Source organism: Danio aesculapii, chromosome 9, assembly GCF_903798145.1.
Source record: "Danio aesculapii chromosome 9, fDanAes4.1, whole genome shotgun sequence".
NCBI lineage: Eukaryota > Metazoa > Chordata > Actinopteri > Cypriniformes > Danionidae > Danio > Danio aesculapii.
The window spans coordinates 26,435,602-26,456,298 of NC_079443.1; the positions used below are offsets into that span (position 1 = coordinate 26,435,602).

General features: G+C 33.8%; 1 protein-coding gene across 1 annotated transcript in view; it reads right to left on the minus strand.

The window, feature by feature from the left end:
• htr2aa (5-hydroxytryptamine (serotonin) receptor 2A, genome duplicate a) overlaps positions 1-20,697 on the minus strand; it is a 50,794-nt gene that overhangs the window by 27,479 nt on the left and 2,618 nt on the right. The window lies entirely within an intron of this gene.

The following is a 20,697-nucleotide window of genomic DNA, read 5'->3' on the forward strand; positions in this document are numbered from 1 at the left end:
CGTTTGTTATTGGTGGAGGAGTGCCACTAAATTCATGGATTTAAATAAAGCTTTGCCAATATATTAAAAGCTGTGTATTTTTTAATTTACATATAAAGCTTACTACTACTAAAGTAATAATAATAATTTATTATTATATAGTGGTTAAGCCACTTTGGGCAAAATAACCCAACAAATTAGTTATTTTTGTAACATAAATTGTTGGGTTAACCTTATTAACTCAATGGATTGGGTTATTATTAACCCAACTGTTTTAAGTGAGCACCTATGAGCAGAAGACCACACTGTTGACACTTCTTTTAACTGAGAGAAGCAAACTGAGACTGCAATTCACAGAGGCTCGCTAAAATTAGATTAGCTTCCCTGGTCTGATGAGTTTCATTTACTGCTGTGAAATTAGGGTCAGAATTTGGAGTAATCAACAAGAAACTCAACTGCTGCTGCTGGTATAATGCTGGAGAGTTTTTTCATATTTGTACAAATGGGGTCCAACATGGTGCTAGTATGGTGTTCTATAATTATCTGTTTAATAAGTTATAATATGTATATACGTATATAATGAGTTTGGATTATGTTGTTCATTGTTAATTATACATCTGAAGCCAAAACCATATTTGTACACTGTTACAATGAGACAATGTATAAGAACCAATGGATACATATGAAGAAATTTACATTATTGAATGTTTATTTGTTTGTTCTTCAATCAAGCAATAAATCATTCAGTCCAACAACCAAGGCTCTTAAAAAACAAGACAGAAAAAGATGACAAATTACTCACTCATTCTGGAAAATGACAGTTGCAGTGCTTCTTGCACATTACATGACACTTTCCCTTAAGTGCTCCACAAGCTTTTTTTTCTCGGTTTAATCCACAAAGGATGAATGCCAGTCAGTCTTTTTTACATTTTTTGCATTAGGTTACACTATTCCCCATGTATCATAGCAGAAACTAAATGTCCAGTAAGTGGCATTAATAATGATTTATCATATTAAAAATAACACCCCACTTGGTAATGTAAATTAAAAACACTTGATGCGGCAACCGAATCTTTTAACCCTGCCTGTACATGTCTTTGAGCTTTTATCGTGATTTTGGTTTCCATGGATTTGTACTCAACTGCCACACATTATAAATGCATGCTTTCGAAAGCAAACATTAAAACAACAACAACAACAAATATAATATGTAACAATTTGTACTGAATTAGAGTTTGTTTTTTGCTATAAAAATTTTGAACATAGGGGGTAGGGTGTTGTGTAGGGGGTGGACAGTTATTAATGTGTCCTAGCTACAAAAACACCAAAGCTACAAAAAAATCAAGTTCATTTACCTAAAAGGCTATGACAGCATGCAACATTTCAAGCACATCGACACTTCATCTAAACGTCACACACTGTAATAGTTTTTTTAAGTAATTAAATTTGATATCTTTCGAGCTTTGATGTTTGACTTTGGAGTCGGTTTGAGGATTTGAATCACCATTTGGGGAGTCGGTTTGAGGATTTGACTCACCATTTGCGGAGTCGTTTGAGGATTGAATTTACCATTTGCGATGTCAGTTTAAGCGTTTGATTCACCATTTGCGGAGTCGTTTGAGGATTTGATTTACCATTTGCGATGTCAGTTTGAGGGTTTGATTCACCATTTGCGGAGTCGGTTTGAGGATTTGATTCACCATTTGCGGAGTGGGTTTGAGGATTTGACTCATCATTTGCGGAGTCATTTGAGGATTGAATTCACCATTTGCGATGTCAGTTTGAGGATTGAATTCACCATTTGCGATGTCAGTTTGAGGGTTTGATTCACCATTTGCGGAGTCGTTTGAGGATTTGATTCACCATTTGCGATGTCGGTTTGAGGATTTGATTTATGCTTTGAGCATTTGATTTATCATTTGATCTTTTAAGCATTTGAATTTGAATTTTGATTTTGTTAGGAAAAACTTCCAAACTGCCAAATGCATTATTTGATTATATAATATTTGTGGGGTGCTGTGTGTGCTGTCCACCCTCTGCACAACACCTTATCTTTCTGTTTTTGACTGTAGTGTAATTACACACACCTCTTGTAAAGCTGCTTTTTGGAACAATAATTATTTGTGAAAAGCGCTATACAAACAAACTTGAATTGAATGTGTTCAAAGGGATAGTTCACCCTAAAATAAAAAATGTACTCACTATTTATGCACCTTCAAGTGTTTTCGGGCATTTGCAGGGTTTTTTGTTCTGTTGAGCAGAGGAGAGGATGTTTTGTAGAATGCTGAAAACCTGAAACAATTGACATCCATTGTAGGAAAAAGAAATACTATGAAAATCAATGGTTTCTGACGTTCTTCAGGGTATCTGCTTTTCTATTCAGAGGAAGGTTTGAAACAAATGAAGCAAGAATTTAATGTTTTTGGGTGAAATGCCCCCTTTTTTGTACTTCTTTTGGTTTGGCTGAGCACACATTTGAGATTGATGTGCATGCTTTTGTGATTTTATTTAAAAACATTATATCGAATCAAAAATAAAAAAGAAACCAAACAATTTTGCTGTCTAAAAAAAAGACAAAAAAGTTTTTCTTATTTAGATTTTATTTTGTCTTGCGTCTAGTCCAAATATTTAACTTCTTAAATCAAGAAGCTTTTTTCTAAGCAAGCTAAAAAAAATGTCTTGTTAAGCAAAATGATCTTATGTCAAAGCAAAAAAAAAACAAAACCTTTTTTTGCTTACCACATTGGCAGATTATTTTGCTTGCAGAAAAACTTAATTTTGACATATTATTTTTGAAAACAAGACAATGATTTTTCTGTGCTTCTTGATTTAAGATTTTTTAAATATATTTGGACTAGAAACAAACAAAGACATAAAATGTAAGAAAATTATTTTTTTGCAGTGCTTGCATAAATTATGAAGTTACAAATGTGATGAAAATATTAAAATGCTGCATTTTACTGCAAAAATTTGATGTAGGTACCAGATTTGTTTATATGCTAGTTTGTTGTAATTTGAATCATTTTTGAATTAATGAATTGTGCTGACAGAGACATTTGCATGAGTTTAGTACAACTATTATTCATTTCTTATTAAAATTCAAGTAATAAATACCTGAATAAGTTTATAGTTATAATTAGGGCTATGGCGATTTGGGGAAAATACCAAATTGCGATATTTTTTTTGACAGATATTGCGTTTTCGACTTAATTTGATTTAATTTTCTAGTCAAAACCTCTAAGCTTCAGCTTAGTATTCTGTATCGTAGCTTTTTACTGCTGAACTGCAGTACGTGTTAGTTAAAAAAGGAACTGAAAAGATATTAACTTCAATTCAGAAATGAAACACTCATTTTTCTCAAGAGCCACAAATAATATGACCTTAACTTTCTGTGAACAAGTTGAACTCAAATTAGGGAGATAGTGTAGCTTATTATTAAAACAAAAAAATATATAATTGTAAAAATACAGAACATTCAGCAAACTAACATGGCTGAAACAACTCTGAAGTTTGCTGTTGCTTGCTAATAGATTGCGTGCCAGTGGCAATACTTTTAGTTGACTTTTTAGCCAGACAGTCCTCGTATAGCCACATGTGGTGCTTTTTTAGGTGCTGGTTGTTGTATTTTCTTGTGCTGTGGCAACAGTTCTTACAGATTGTCTGTTTTTGTTCAGTGTCTGTGACTTTGAATCCAAAATATTCCCATATTATCGATGCCCTGTTTTTCTTTGATATTAATTAATCTATAAATGCTTCTGAAGCGGCAGACACCATCATCCCACTTGTCCACGCATTCCTGTTTGTTTGTTTTTTAGTTCTGATTGGGCAGAACAAAAGTGTGCTAACTCAATTGTCTAGTAAGACTGTCACACATAGACAGCAGTCACGCATTTGCTCTGGGCAGGGGAAATTGAATAATACATATAATTTTAAGATTCGATTTCGATTAATCGCACAGCCCTAGTTATAATGCTGTACTCATTTCCCAGTACTGGGTTGTGGCTGGAAGGGTATCCGCTACGTAAAACATATATTGGAATAGTTGGTGGTTCATTCCGCTGTGACAACCCCTGATAAATATGAGACTAAGCTGAAGAAAAATGAATGAATAATTGAACGAATGCTGTACTCATTTGAACATATTTAATTTGATCAACAACTACTCTCATTAACAATAAAAGACATGCTCTGATTTTTTGCTGTTTTGGTGTAGTTGTTTTCTCCACAATGCTAATTATAATAAATGTTTTACAATAAACTGTAATCACATGATTGAACTCATCTGCAGGTGGTCAGTGAATAAGACTCTAGGTTTCTCTCTGAGAACATAAAGAACATGAGAGTGTTTCCGCTCGCATTTAAGCAAGCGATGATGCTGTCCGTAACCATGCATCATAGAAATTGCAAGCCACCCTAGATCCATAATGCAGATGTATGATCAATGGAGAATAGTTAAGCAGCCATTACAGATGTGCCACAGGTGTCAAGTGGCTGAAGTGGCTATGACCCTAACGAGAATTAAATGAAAGATATATTTCAGTGTCTGCGCAGATGCTGGTCATTAGCCCTTCATGCCGCTCATTAAGTCACTCCTCTCTTTTTAGTCACTGAGCTCTGTGGCAACGTAGAGACCACCTGTGCCAGAGCACCATCAGTGCTGCATTAACGCCAGCTATTGAGCTATGAGTGTTGTTCGGGAACACTCTATCGTCATGGTGACATGACGTGGCAGCGGATTATGCCAGAGCTCTGCTGCCGAGCCGTTTGGGAGATTGAGAGGTTTAGAGAATCAGGAAGAAATTAGTGTCTTTGTGCATTCTAATCCCATTTATTTTGGATTCCCTAACTGTCACTCCATTCTGGATCTATGGAAAAACAGACAGAAACAAAATAATACAGACCAATAAATATGTATGTATTTATTCAAACACACACACACACATAAAAGACTGAAGTGGTGTAGGAATGACGTCAGAACCTGGAGTAATAATTCACAGTGGGTTTCCTCAAGATTTTCCTTTGGGGTTTTACAATTGGAACTTTTAAATTATGACTAAAACACAACATAAACTGCATAAACTTGTACCCCATATGCTTTTCCGGTTACTCATTAGCAGGACCAGACAGAATCTGCTGACATTTTTTGCTAATTCTGCACAGAATTTTGTGGAAAATCTGCAGATTTATGTGGAATGATTTCAGAAGTATCGGAACTAAAAATGTAACATGTGAATTAAAAAATACTACCTTTTTAAGGTTTTTTAATGTTTACAATGCAAATCCAATTAGATCAACATATTTGCTTAACAAAGCAAGTCTCTCGTATGCTATATCTATTAAAAACAACAGAAAATATTACTTTACAAACTGAATTGTAAATAAATCATATGAACATTTTCATATTAGTCAATAATATTACTGAAATTAATTTTAAAACTAAATAAATATAAATTTACACACATTTACATAAGTAAATAAATACCTGCGCACAGATTCTGTGTGGGCCTACTCATTAGACATTTCATAAACTACACACAGCAGCTTCAAAATTCACATTTTAGATACAGATGTGTCTAATCTATGTTAAACAGCAAAATGTTAAAGCATCATTAAGTTATTTTTTACTTTAGACCTGATTTCTTTCTCGTAAATAGAAAAACTGCATTTTAAAACTCTATAGGAAAAACTTGAGGAAAGCATGGCAAATTATTGTTCGGTCGTTCCCATCATCATATTAATTTTAATTACACATGATGTACTGACTTTATTACACTGCTCAATTGAATACTTGATCTGTTGATAACAACCATTAAACCTGACTTGCTATATTATGTAGATTCCCTAGTAAATTTCTAAAGCTTTATAAAGATAAAACGCGTCCGCCTCGTTGCTCTCCTTGGGGCATAGTAAACAAAGATTCTTATCTTACAGTACGTAACTTATGATATAATATGTAAAATCTGGATTTTTCTAAAATTTGCATTACAGCAGTAAATGTTAACTTGATTCGGGATGTATTCATGTATGTATTATATTATCTTTACTTCAAATTACGAAAAGCGAATTACTGCTTGTGTGAGGTGTTTCTAATGCAGCATCAATGGGACAGGACAATAAATTTGTTCTTCTCTCCTCTGGATGCCGTCATCAGTCTCACACAATTTTTTTCTTTTTTCTGAAAGTCTTTATAACATCATAGAGGAGTTTTTCTTTTATTATTTGAGCAAATACGATTGTAAAAAAAATATTTGTTGTTTTCTCCCATTCACTGCGCTCCTAGTTTTCCTAACTATGACGACTTCCTCTACTATAAAACCCGGAAATGTGAAAAAGGTCTATCTCAGGTCTGTTACCAAGCAATCAAAATGAGCGTGCAAGGATAAACAAAACCGGCGAGCTTTAAAGATCCCATGAAATTAAAATCAAGTTTTTTTAGATTTTAATATCAGTATTATTCGTCTTTAGGATATCTATAATCTAGTGTGCTCCAAAACAGTGACAAAATTCATGTTAAGAAGATCTAAAACTGATACAAACATGTAAAGCTTGTAGTTTGTCACTTCCGCCAAAACGGATCAATGGTTTTATTCACGTCACCTCACACTACAGTTTCTCATCACATCATAACCAATCAAATGCTCTTTAGTATCTGACAAGCCCCGCCCCCTTCAGGACGCTTCTAAATTGCTTTTCATTTGATGCACTTGAGCTCAACCACTCTCACTGGCAGAGCTGTGATGAAACAAAACACTTTTGGCTGTTTTTTATTTTAAAGGGGAGGAGCTACGCTATATCCCACCCACTCTTTGTGTTTCGGTTGAGATGAAGTCAAACATCGAAAAAAAAGGCATATTTCAAAGCACTTCACAGGACCTTTAAGACAAATTAGTTTGTGACATTTTTGCAAAAGTAGCTACTTCACTTTGAAAATCACCTTTTGCAAATGTAAGGCATTAGTCACTTGTATTATAACTGGTAATGCTCCATGACACATTGTTGGTCTCTGTAATGCTGGTGGCAGTGCCTGTGCTAACTGTAATATCATGTTGTGGGTTAGTCTGTCATTACTAATAAGCGTTTTGTCATTGAAATGTGAAACCTATTTTTCTCAAAAAGTGGACCTTTTTTGCGGTTATAAGCCTCATTTAGGCTACTATTTAATTATTGAATTTAAATGCTGCGTTTTCATGACATTTAAGCACTATTTTAGCTGAAATAGATTGTTGGATGGTCATCAAAAAAAAGTAACCAAAAAAGTACATTTGAAAATTCATGGCTAACAACAATAGCTAAACTAGTATTCAAATTCATTTTAATATCGGTTGTTTTGGGGGCTTTTCATTGGTAAATTATTTGTTCCAAGATTTAGAATTAAAGTTACTTGTAAAATGTTTTCTCTATTTAAAAACAATACAGTAGCAAAACATTACTTCACTCCATGAGATTGTATGCTTTTTTTGCATAGCTGGATGTTGAATTGTGTGCACTGGCCAAAACTGGTTAGCTGAAGTCACACTTTTAAAACCTTTTTAATGGGGTATTTTCACTATTTATGATGGCATAGCAGTCAAAATATGACAAATGAGCTCATGTATGGGAGAAATTCTGGATCTTTGTCAGTGAGGGGTGGGTCTTTCGAACCACCCGAACTCCCCCTGGCCACGGGCCTGCACCAAATATTCACCATATATTGTGCAAATACAGGTTAACTATGTAGCCTAAAGCCAACACTGTAACCTTTTGTAAAGCTGCTTTGGAATGAAAATTATTGGGAAAAGCACTATACAAATAAACTTAAATTGAATTGAATTGACCTAAACCTACAATATGGACAAAAGGTCAACCAAGTGGTTACAATGCCAGTTAAAGGGTTAAGTACAGTTGAGTTTTTTTGTAATACGCCTTATGATCACCTTGTGGTTTATTCTGTGTTAACTGGCTGGAATGACATTATTTCTTAACATGTTGCTTTATTCACTCCAGTTACATTCATCAGAACAAATTAACATCAACTTTGTCACCATTATGTGTTTTTGTTATTATTTTAATAGCTTCAAAGACACACACTATAATAATACAATAGGTAGTTTTTTTTTTCTGTTTACTACTAGTTGTTGTTTGTGAATTAATAGTCAGCCACATTTAGGAACATTGTTCAAATTTATTTAATCAGATTTCAAATTAAATGTAATTAAATGTAACAATTTATTTTTACTTATTTATTTGTTTTTAATTTATTTATTTATTTAATATTATAATTTGTTAGATGGGCTGGTTCCCTTACTGGGGCGACGCAGTGGCACAGTAGGTAGTGCTGTCGCCTCACAGCAAGAAGGTCGCTGGTTCAAGCCTCGGCTGGGTCAGTTGCCGTTTCTGTGTGGAGTTTGCATGTTCTCCCTGTGTTCGCGTGGGTTTCCTCTGGGTGTTCTGGTTTCCCCCACAGTCCAAAGAAATGTAGTACAGGTGAATTGGGTAGGCTAAATTGTCCGTAGTGTGTGTGAATAGGTGTGTATGTGTTTCCTAGTGATGGGTTGCAGCTAGAAGGGCATCCGCTGCATAAAACAAAATGCTGGATAAGTTGGCGGTTCATTCCGCTGTGGCGACCCCAGATTAAAAAAGGGACTAAGCCGAAAAGAAAATGAATGAATGAATGGTTCCCTTACTTCATTCTGATCCACACATGCACTGACACACATACAGCTATTTATGCCTTATGTCAGATAATAGGTTAGAAGTACACTATGCTATTTATAAAATGGCTCTGATTACCATCGGACTGTGTGCTTTGTCACGGCTCCAGTATGTCAGTGCATTGCTCGCACTCAATGGGAGTTCCTCTCTGATTTTATCACCCCTGCTGCTTCACATGTGATCCCTCTCAGAGACTTAAAAAAAAATCTCTGTCCAATTTGTCAGTTTCTCGCTCTCTCTGTCATCTCCTCATTTCTGAAAGCACTCCAGCCTCTCTGCTCTGCTCCAAGACGAGTGGAATTCGTTCATGTTTACAAGTGATTCAGTGGATGCTTTATGGCAGTTTCACTGATCTTCCTCATTGGCTCTAAGAAGAAATTCCTTCAAGCGATAACGTGAAGGTGGAAAACACTAGTGATTATGTAAATTATGTAAAATCAGAAAATTACAAACAGCCATGGTGCTTGCAGCATGGAAAACACAACTTCGTTTAATTTAAGGGACATGTTTGTATACAAATTATGATCAAGTAATGAAGAAAATAGCATTATAGCCATCGAAGCATATCATACATATAGACTGATGCGTTTTAAAGTGGCATTGAATTGCTGTGGTTAGTGAGACGCTGTATAAGATGTGGAACCATGGTATGAAAATCACATTCAGGCCAAATTTTGTATGTGCCTTTATGTGCCAGATATGGATTTGCATATTTGCTTAAATGAACAACACTATCAGCAGTCACAATTTGTTTTTAGTGAATTCCCCCTTACTGTTATAACCTCTTTTCAATTATTTTTTATGGCTTTTAAAGGTTTTATTGGATAGTAAACTAAAGAAATGACAGGTAACTGCTGGAGGTGGATATATAAATATATAATTAAATGACATGAACTCATTGTCCTTAATGGTGTGACCGCCTAACTATCACACAAACCATCATGGGCATTGGCACATATATTCATAGTGAAATCTTGGGTTAGGCTTTTTTTATTTGGCAAATGTGTACAGAATAACTTGAAAAAATGTAAACAATCTGATATTTAATTTCACTGAATTGTCATTTTATACAAATCAATATTGATTCTCAAAATCCAAAATAGAAACAAAATATCCTCCTTCAAATTCTGTCCATTTTATTATGAAATTCATACATGATATATGCTGGTTTGGCCCACTTTGATGTGGTGTACTAAAAGGGTGCTGTATATATATATATATATATATATATATATATATATATATATATATATATATATATATATATATATATATATATATATATATAGTCAGAATTATTAGCCCTTCTGTTTTTTTTCCCCCCAATTTCTGTTTAACGGAGAGATTTTTTTCAACACATTTCTAAACATAATAGTTTTAATAATTCATTTCTAATAACTGATTTATTTTTTCTTTGTCATGATGACAGTACATAATATTTTACTAGATATTTTCAAGACATTTCTATACAGATTAAAGGTACATTTAAAGACTTAACTAGGGTAATTAGGTTAACTAGGCAGGTTAGGGTAATTAGACAAGTTATTGTATAGCGATGGTTTGTTCTGTTGACTATCGAAACAAAATATAGCTTAAAGGGGCTAATAATTTTGACCTTAAAATGGTGTTTAAAAAATTATAAACAGCTTTTATTCTGGCCGAAATAAAACAAATAAGACTTTCTCCAGAAGAAAAAATATTTTCAGACATACTGTGAAAATTTCCTTGCTCTGTTAAACATCAATTAGTAAATATTTAAAAATAGAAATTCAAAGTATTACATTTAGTAAAGCTACTCAAGTACAGTTATTTGAGTGTTTGCAATTCATTTCTGTACACCACTGCTAATACACCACACTGTAATGTATAGTCAACAGATCACAATTCCATTCACTACATGACTGTTTTGGATATCATAAAGTTGACTGGCACATTGCACAACATACTGGCAACATGAAAACCACACAATATTTTTTTTGACTGGAACAATCTTTCTTCTTTTAGATCAATTAAGACATTTAGACTTTTTGCTAATTTAATCACATTATTTATTATATGTTTTTGTGTGCTTAGGCTTTAGACTGTGGGAAGTGTTTCAGGTTAAGTGTGCTGCTTGTTTGTTTGTTTTGTTTAGCTGTATGTTTGTTATGACATGATGCACTCAAAAATGAGATTTTTTGTTCATCTCAAGGGGGTATCCCACAAAAAATGACATGAACTGACACATAAAATAATCACACACAAGCGGAATTGTGGGATATTTTCCAAAACGTGATTCACAAGCTTTTATGTAACTAAATACTAAAATATACTGTTTTATACAATACTAAACCACTGTTTTTCCTAACTTTACTGAACTTCACTCTTCACTCCAAACTGAAAATTCTGTCAACATTTATTCACCTTGTTTCAAACCTATTTTTAAGAAAGCTGAAAACCTTTAACCATTGAATTTTCATAGTATTTGTTTTTCGACCATGGAACTCAATGGTTGCAGGTTTTCAGCATTCTTCACAATATCTTATTTAGTTTTCAACAAAAGAAAGTGAATTGTAAATAGTGAGTACATGTTAATTTCTGTGTGAACTATCCCTTTAACCACAAAACATGTTCTGTGTGTTTGCTTTAAATGCAGTGTGCTTTATGAGAATATCTGTGTTAAACTATAGCGTTCTGAAGCAGCTCATAGTATTACAGTGATTAGCTTCTTTCCTCTGTGTCTGCATGTGGCCTCTGCTGGCACGATACAGAACAGCTGGATGCTGGATCCACTCATTATCAATTCAAAGACAGACTAATTATCATCTGATCAATCAGCGTATTCCCAGCAGTTCAGAGAATCTGTACAGTTTTCGAGGATAATGTAAGTGGTGCTTTATCGTGCAGAATTAGTGTTTGCATTGTGTATGGTTGCTAGGGCATTGTTATGCAGTTGCTAAGGTACATTCTGAGTGGCTTTTCTCATTCTGCTATGTGATTGCTTGAGTGTTTTGGGTAGTTGCTAGGTTATTGCTTATGATAGTCTTTATTGTATTCTTTTTATAGCTTTTATTAAGGTCTATTTAACAAGTCAGGCCCCCTTAAAGGGATAGTTTGGCTAATACTGAAATTCTGTCATCATCTATTCACTCTTCACTTGTTCCAAACCTTTTTGACTTACTTTCTTCTGTTAAACACAAAAAGAAGATATTTTGAAGAAAGCTGAAAACTTGTAATCATTGATTTGCGAAGGATTGCATAGGAACAAGTGAAGAGAGTAAATAGTAAGCAAATTTGGGGTGAACTATCCTATATAACTATACCCTTTAATAAGCCAGATGATTCAAGTTTTAGCACAAGTATTCACCTGTTTATATACGACTATAGTAAAACAGGGATTAACAAAACACATTTACCACAGTTCATTTTAAACTGAAAACTGATCACATAAAAATAAAAGTTAATTGTAAATTTTGTAAAAATATTTTGAATTGCACAGGCCATAAATTATACTAAAATGTATACTATAAAACTGCTTTAATTTAATTAAATTCATGTTTATTTATATAGCGGTTTTACAATTTAGAGTGGCAGCACAGTGTTGCAGTGGGTAGCGCTGTCGCCTCACAGCAAGAAGGTCTCTGGTTTGAATCTCGCCTGGGTCAGTAGGTATTTCTGTGTGGAGTTTGCATGTTCTCCCATGTTCGTGTGGGTTTCTTCCGGGTGCTCCGGTTTCTCCTCGGGTGCTCCGGTTTCTCACACAGTTCAAACACATGCGCTATAGGTGAATTGGGTAAGCTAAATTGTCCGTAGTGTATGTGTGTGAATGATAGTGTATAGGTGTTTCCCAGTGATGGGCATCCGGTGCGTAAAACATAAGTTGTAGGTTCATTCCGCTGAGGTGACCCCAAATTAATGAAGGGACTAAGCCGAAATCAAAATGAATGAGTGAATGAAGGAATAAATGTACAATGTAGATTGTGTCAAAGCAGCTTAACGAAGAAGTTCTAGTAAATTGAAACTGTGTCAGTCCAGTTTTCAGAGTTCAGTTTAGTTCAGTTCGGTGTGGTTTAATAAAGTGCTATCCGCCTGGATTTTGCCTATCCAAATTCAAAAGCTTCCCAAATCCACATGCAGAGGTTTTAATGCAAAGGTTTGGTATCATTTTTAAAGAAAACCCTTTGAATTGTCAATAAACACTGTTGAAATTGATTATTGATTTAAGAATTGATTGATAAAATAATTGTATTCGTTGTCTGTTATAATAAACCCCTCCAAAATAGAGGCGTTTTTTTTGTAAACTCAAATTTGAAAGTGTAACTTTTAGGTTCTGTGTGGTCTAGGTTGCTGTAATTGATTTTGGTGGTTCCTGCACATATTTGTGATCATAGGAAAAAAGAAAAATGTCTCTACCATAATCTATGCAAAAGTTATTTTATTTCAACTGATGAGAGAACGGAACCACTTATGGGGGTATTGGGCCAGTACGGACCTTTAAAATGTAAAGAATGCGGAAGTAAATGACGTCATGGACCCGGTACCAGGTACGCAGAGTTTAGGAGGCCAAATTTCACTGCTGAAAGTCCAAACACTGAGGAGCAAATCCATCAATGCACAGCTCCACAAGTCCGAAGCAAGCCAGTGGTGACAGGGGTGAGGTACAAACTTCACCAATTGACGAAAGTGAAGGAAAAACCTCGAGCTAAACCAGGCTCAATTGGGCATGACCCAAATTTAACTGAAAATATATATATTCAAATATGTATTTTAGAGTGTATGTATAATATTACGTTGCATTTTAATAAACTATACAATCAATAATTCTTCAAGACAACATTGTTTTTTTGTTAACTTAACTTATTAAAATAAAATATAATTATATTGAATTTTTTTAACATTATACAATGTTCAACTTGATATTTGAAGTGGGTTTAATGTAACATGAGTTGAAATGTCATGTAAAGTTCATTTGAATAACGGCAGTAACTTATTTTTACAATGTGTCATTTCTTTTACACACTGATATTACAGATTTCTAAATGGAATCCGTTTTGGGCTTTTTAAATGTGCAGCCAATTTCTTTTTATATTAAAAAGCTTGAAGAACTTTTCAGTGAGATAACATCCATTTAAAATGAACCGAAACATTAATAATTTATTGACAGTGTAACATTTTAAAAATCTCAGAACTGATATATATTTTTTTTGGAAAAAGACTGAACAATTTAAATAAAAAAATTATTAAAATATATACTGGCATCAATCAAAATTGCTTATGCAGCCTTAAGTAAGATAAGATTATTGTTCTAAATATATGACCTATTAAAACATTTTCCCATATATTCTTATAATTAAACCCACATACTGGCAGTCCAAATTTTCTGCTTTGTAAAGAATCCTAAAAATTGGGATTAATGCACCAATATTCATAGAAAACCATGCATTTCTGTCTTTTGTGCATGCGGAGAGAGACAGAGAGAGAGAGCGAGAACAGAACGTGACTCAAGCCTCAACACAAGGACAAAGACTTTAATCAAACCCATTAATGGGCAAAAAATAGGTGCATAAAAATGTTCAAGCAACAATAGCATCATTTTTCCTGAACAACAAAACCAAAAAAGCCCAGCCAGCCAGAAGACAAAGATAAATAGCTTCATAAGAGTGCAGGTGAAGTGCTGAGTCTCTACAGAATCCAGTGCATTTGAATAGCATCAGTCCAGTGTTTACGCAGCAGAAAAAAATTAGTCTTTCTCTCCAAAATCTCCCTTCGTGTGAATTCTTTTGTCTGACCGTTTAACAGGCACATTTACTAAGCAGCAGAGGTCATTCTGTGCTCTCTCTCCCAAACACACACACACATGCACCTTATAATGTTAACAAGGTTTTAGCTGTAACATGTGACTGTGTCCTGAAACAGTGACATGACATTTATTCGCATTCACAGTCTGACTAATAGTACTAATGCCTCCCACAGCAAATACACCAAGGACAGAGGAGAATCACAGAGAAGATGGTGGTAGGTTTTATATATGTATATCCAGTTGAAGTCAGAATTATTAGCCCCCCTGATTTATTAGCCCCGTTTATTTTTTTCCCCAATGTCTGTTTAAAGGAGTGAAGCTTTTTTTCAACACATTTCTAAACATAATAGTTTTAATAACTCATTTCTAATAACTGATTTTTTTTTTATTTTTGTCATGATGACAGTAAATAATATTTGACTAGATATTTTGCAAGACACTTCTATACAGCTTAAAGTGAAATTTAAAGGCTTAACTAGGATAATTGGGTTAACTAGGCAGGTTAGGGTAATTAGGCAAGTTTTTGTATAACGATGGTTTGTTCGGTAAACTGTTTTGACCTTAAAATTGTTCCTAAAAAATTTAAAACTGCTTTTATTCTAGCCTAAATAAAACAAAAAAAGACTTTCTCTAGAATAAAAAAATATTTTCAGACATATTGTAATAATTTTCTTGCTCTGTTAAATATCATTTGGGAAATATTTAAAAAAGAATCAAAGGGGGACTAATAATTCTGACTTTAACTGTGTATTTAATATATATAATTTTATTTTTAAATTGACAATTAGTTGATGATGACATTATTATTGTAAAACAACAATAAGTAAATTAATCAGTAAATTAAAATCCTTCAAACTATTGTATTTGAAAAATTGCTACTAAATGGCATAAATACTGCATGTTGCAAAAGCTATTTAGAACGTACACATGCAATAAATTACTTAATGCACACAGTTTTTCAAGAATAAATTGAGCATGTGCTTGGAAAGTTACATGCCTAAAGAAATAGTTGATCGTTAAATGGTTGAAATAAAATGGTCAGAGTAATACAGAGTAGAATTATATCAGCCCAAAGCAAATCTACAAAGGACAGAGAGAGTGTTTCTGTTAAGTTTAAATTTATCATTCTGCCTTGTTTTGTTTGATATTGTCTGTGTGTGTATGTGTGTGTGCGTGTGTGTGTGTGTGTGTGTGTGTGTGTGTGTGTGTGTGCGCGCGTGCGTGCGTGCGTGCGTGCGTGCGTGCGTGCGTGTGTGTGTGCATGTATGCGTAATTATGTATGTGTACAGAGTTAAAGTCAAATTTATTAGCCCTTCTGTGAAATTTTAATTATTATAATTTTTTTTAACATAATAGTTTTTTGATTTCTTGCTTAAAGTGCTATTTAAAAGCTTAACTAACTAGGTAAGTCATTGGACAACAGTAGTTTGTTCTGAGGCCAATTAAAAATATATCATTTATATTAATGATTCTAAAAATTCAGTCATTCATTAATTTTAGTCCGCTTTTCTGGGGTCGGGTCGTGGGGGCAGCAGTCTCAGGAGAGAACCCCAACCGTCCCTCTCCCCAGACACTTTCTCCAGTGGGATTCCGAGGTGTTCCCAAAACAGCTGAGAGACATAGTCCCTCCGGTGTGTCCTGTGTCTTCCCCGAGGCCTCCTCCTGGTGGCACATGCCTGGAACACCTCCCTAGGTAGACATTGTACCCTAGGTAGGTCCCTCACTCGTGAACAAAACTCCAAGATACTTGAACTCCTCCCTGGGGCTAATAATATTAACCTTAATATTAGCAGTTTTTCATTTGATTTATTCATGAAATTATTAATTTATTTTGTTAATAAGGCTTTCTTTAGAAAAAAATATAATCATAAATAATTTGGAAAAATATCCTGTCTCTGATAAACATCTTGCAAAAGAATTAAGTCTTTTTTTTTTTTTTAAATCATGAAACAACCAATCAGTGAATTATAATCCTACACCGTAAAACCCAAAAGTCAACTTTATCAAATGAAATGAGTGTAGTTAACTCAAAATTTACTGAAAGTTAATTCTACTCATTGGAAAAGAGTTCTGAACTTAATTTTGATGGTAATGAGTTAATTAAATACCTCATTACTTTTACTTAAATAGAGTAAGTTCACAATACTCAGTTTTTTAACTCAAATGGTTTGTAGCAATCGGTTTCCTCAAACGGTTTGAGTTGCCTTAACTTATTGGATTTTACAGAACTCAGTTGGTTTGAGTTTTCTTCATTTATCGGGTTTTACTGTGCACAAATTGCTTCATTTACTCAAATGGATTAAGTTCACAGTACTCATTAGGATTAGTTTTCGAACTTAAATGGTTTGTTGGAATTTGTTTCCTCAAATGGTTTGAGTTACCTTAACTTTTTGGGTTTTACAGTGTACAGAATAGTGCCATATCTAATAATTGCTACTAAATGAATTTAAAAAGTACATAATAATATGCCATATTTACTTTACCTTTAAACAAAGGTTTTTCAAGTCTAAACAGGCATGTGATTGGAAATGTTTCATGCCTAAATATATAGATCAGTCATTTTCAAGAAAAAAGTCTGGCAAATATGAATGTGTCTTATAGCAGAGACAGAAAAAAACAGAGAATGGCAGAGATGAAGAAGTGAAGAGGGTGGCATGTTGCTCTCATGCACACTCTTGTGCGATCTTAACCTCTCTGTCTGCGAGTTCTTCAAAGGCTCCGTGCACTGACAACAGCCTCAAATACAGTGTGACAATGACATTTCACTGTCAAGCCCCATCAAAAAAAACACATTTCTTATTCCTACTTGAACCAGGAACAGTAAACATCTTCAATCTCCGTCATTAATGATTATATAAAGGCTTTTTGTGCTAAACCATGCATTTTTCATGTGCTTGGACTCATCATAAAATATAGGAGCAATTAAAATAATTAACAATGTCATCAAGCAAGCTCTTTGCATGAAAATACACTCATCAGTGCATACAAGGCTCTTAATGATCAATTAACACATCCACTTTAAGTACACAAATAACTGAATAACAGAAAATAACATTTCCCTGATGAATCAGGATAGACATTGAATGAAAACTAAGATAAGAAAACAATGCAGAATGATCAACATTGTGTTAATCATTTCCATTGTTTTGTTTAATTTAGTATATATAACAACTGATCAGTTAATTAAAACGTGTTGAAAATGCTGATAATGGCATAAATATTGCATCATGATGCAGTAATTTAAAAAGTGCGAAATTAATACACTATATTTTACTTCATACAGTTTTTCGAGACTAAAAATGCAATTGGAAATGCTGCTGACAAAATAGTTAAATTCTGATAAGCTCACGGTGAAGATATTTTTAGTTATTCAATCAGAGCTAAAATAATAATAAAATTGAAATACCTTTAAAGCAATACCAACATGCAGATGTCATTTATGCATCTTTTATTACTTATATTCACACTGCACAATTTTAGCCCTGATTTTTGCTCTGCGATTGGTGAAAACACTGACAAATGCCCAAAATCTAAGGCAAATCATGGATTTGGATCCAAATCTGCATTCAAAATCATGCTGTGTGATATGAGTTCTAACTTAAAAACATATCAATGATGACCTACAGCCAATGAGAGAGCAGGATGCAGTGCAGCAGGGAGTTCCAGGAGGAGCTATAGACCGCAATCTAAGAATAAATAAGCTCCGTAATATAAGTAAACAGAAACAAAGAAACGTTTGCTTGATCAGCCACAATAGAAGTATATTGCAAATTATGGTAACACTTTACAATAAGGTTGTATTGGTTAATGTTAGCTAATGCATTAACTAACATTGAACAATACATTTCTTACAGTATATGTTCATGTTAGTTAATGTTAGTTAGTTGATGTTAACTTACGGTGCATTAACGAATGATAAGCATGAATTTGGATTTTAATAATGCATTAGTAAATGTTAAATTATTATCAATAAATGCTGCAGAAGCATTGTTCTAAGTTAGTTCATGTTAGTAAATACATTACTAATGAAATCTTATTGTAAAGTGTGACCCAAATTATTTATTCACTCCAACTCTTTTTTTTTTCACTCTTTACAAAAGCACAACCCTTCGTTTTTTTGGCTCTTTTGCTGCAAATCAGCATTCAGCTCACAAACCATTTGAAAAAAAAAAAGTTATTAAAAAAATATTTATTGCAGGGTTCCATTTCCAATAATGCCCGTGATCAGGAGTGATCTTGTCACTTCTCACAAGCCAGACAGAGTTGTCAGTGATTGTTTTTATAGGGATGCAGTGTGTATCTTCCTGTTACTGATCCATCGTGGAGTGTGAACACAACTGAACGCTGCCCCAGAGAGTCATGCAGTATGAAAACATTTTATTTGCTTCAAGAGTGAAATTAAAGAAAGATGATAGTTTTGTAGTCAGGATTAATGATTGGAAAATTGAGTCGAAAAATGTTGTAAATGTTGTTATTTGGGATGTTTAATAGATAAGAAATTATCAGGTGATGCTATGGCAAGAAAGGTTTTTACGAAGATAGGTGGAAAAATTAGGTTCATAGCAAGACAAGCTGATCTGTTGGATGTTCATTCTTTAAAATGATTGGCAGGAGCTTTAATTCAACCCCATTTTGATTATGCTACTTCTTTTTGGTATAGTAGCTGCTCACAGATTATGAAGGAAAAATTGAAAAAGGCACAAAATAAATGAGTATGAATAATTTTAAAAATTCATCCTAAAGCACATTTGCACAAAGAGTCTTTTAAAGAATTAGGCATGTTAACTGTGAGTAAGAGAGTATGTTTTTTAAAACTGGGAATGGTACGTAAAGTGTTTAATAATGTGGTTCCTAGTTATTTGGTGAACTATTTTTAAATGGTGAGGCAACAGCATTCATACAGTACTAGGGGTTGGGATTTTAATATTTGTTTATTTAAATTTAGAAGTCTAGTGGGGAAAAATATGTTTTTATATACAAGTGCAATCATGTGGAACAAATTACCAAAATCGATCAAGGAAATAAAAGATTTAAGGAGGTTCAAAAAAGTAATCAAAAGATGGTTGTTTGATGAGGATAATTAGTTTGCATGGTGGACGAGGATGTTTTTATTTTATATGTTACTTGATTGTGAATAGGGTTGTAGCTGGAAGGCCATTCGCTGCGTGGGACGTATGTTGGATAAGTTGATGGTTCGTTCCGCTGTGGCGATCCCTGATTGATAGAGGGACTAAGCCGAAAAGAAAAATTAATGAATGAAGGAATGTATTTGGGAATTATTTTGTTCCCGTTTTAAAAATGTATGAGGTACTGTCTGTTTTATGCATCCTCTGTATTTTTAAGCCATACTTTGTTTTATTTAACAGCAAGGACCGCAATGGAAACAAGCCCAGGGCTTTATTGTGTTTTTATCCTCGACAGTTTTTATTTCAAAATGTATGGGATATTTGTACAGCTTGTCTAAAATCTGTCAAATAAAATTCAATTCAATTCAACAATGGCGATATGACAATTTAGAAAATTAGTGTGAACTCAGAATTAAAGTCCCAAAGTTGCTGAGACTTTTGTTTCAGAACATTGAGTAGGTTTGTTTTTGCACATCATTACCTAATAGCGAAGAAGAATCACTCTAAATGCTGAATCAAATGGGCAGACTTTGATTGAAGATTACCAAAACAAACTTTCCTTTCAGTGGATTAACTTGCATGGAATAATTGTTTATGTAAGATTAACAATGTGTGTTAGCAAAATAAACATTGTAAGTTTTGATTTCACAACAGTGACTTTAAATAGATAGTTAGGTAAACATGTAAATACCTGCTATGATATGTGCTTGTAAATGTGTAAGCATTTGTTTTATGTGTCACAGAACAAAAGGGAAGCTCACTCATAAATGATTTACCTGGTAGAAAAAAACAAAAACCTCTCTTGTCCTTCACATAAAAAACAGTCTACTGTCAGAGAAGGTCACTTTTTAGACCTTCAACAAACATGTTCTCTGCTATAATTAACTTTACACTCTGTTGTCTCCGCTGTCATTTATGCCAGACTTTAGAACTGTTACGATGTTTTAAAAATGGACTTACACAAGAAGACTCGTCTTTAGTCTTGTATCATCAATCTCATGACAGTGAAGCGCATTTATATGCAGAGGTGAAATGGCAGCTGGCAAATCAAAAAACATCTCCCATGTTTATTTTAATCATGGCTTATTTTGAAAAGAAGAAATGGATTAAAATGAAGATTCT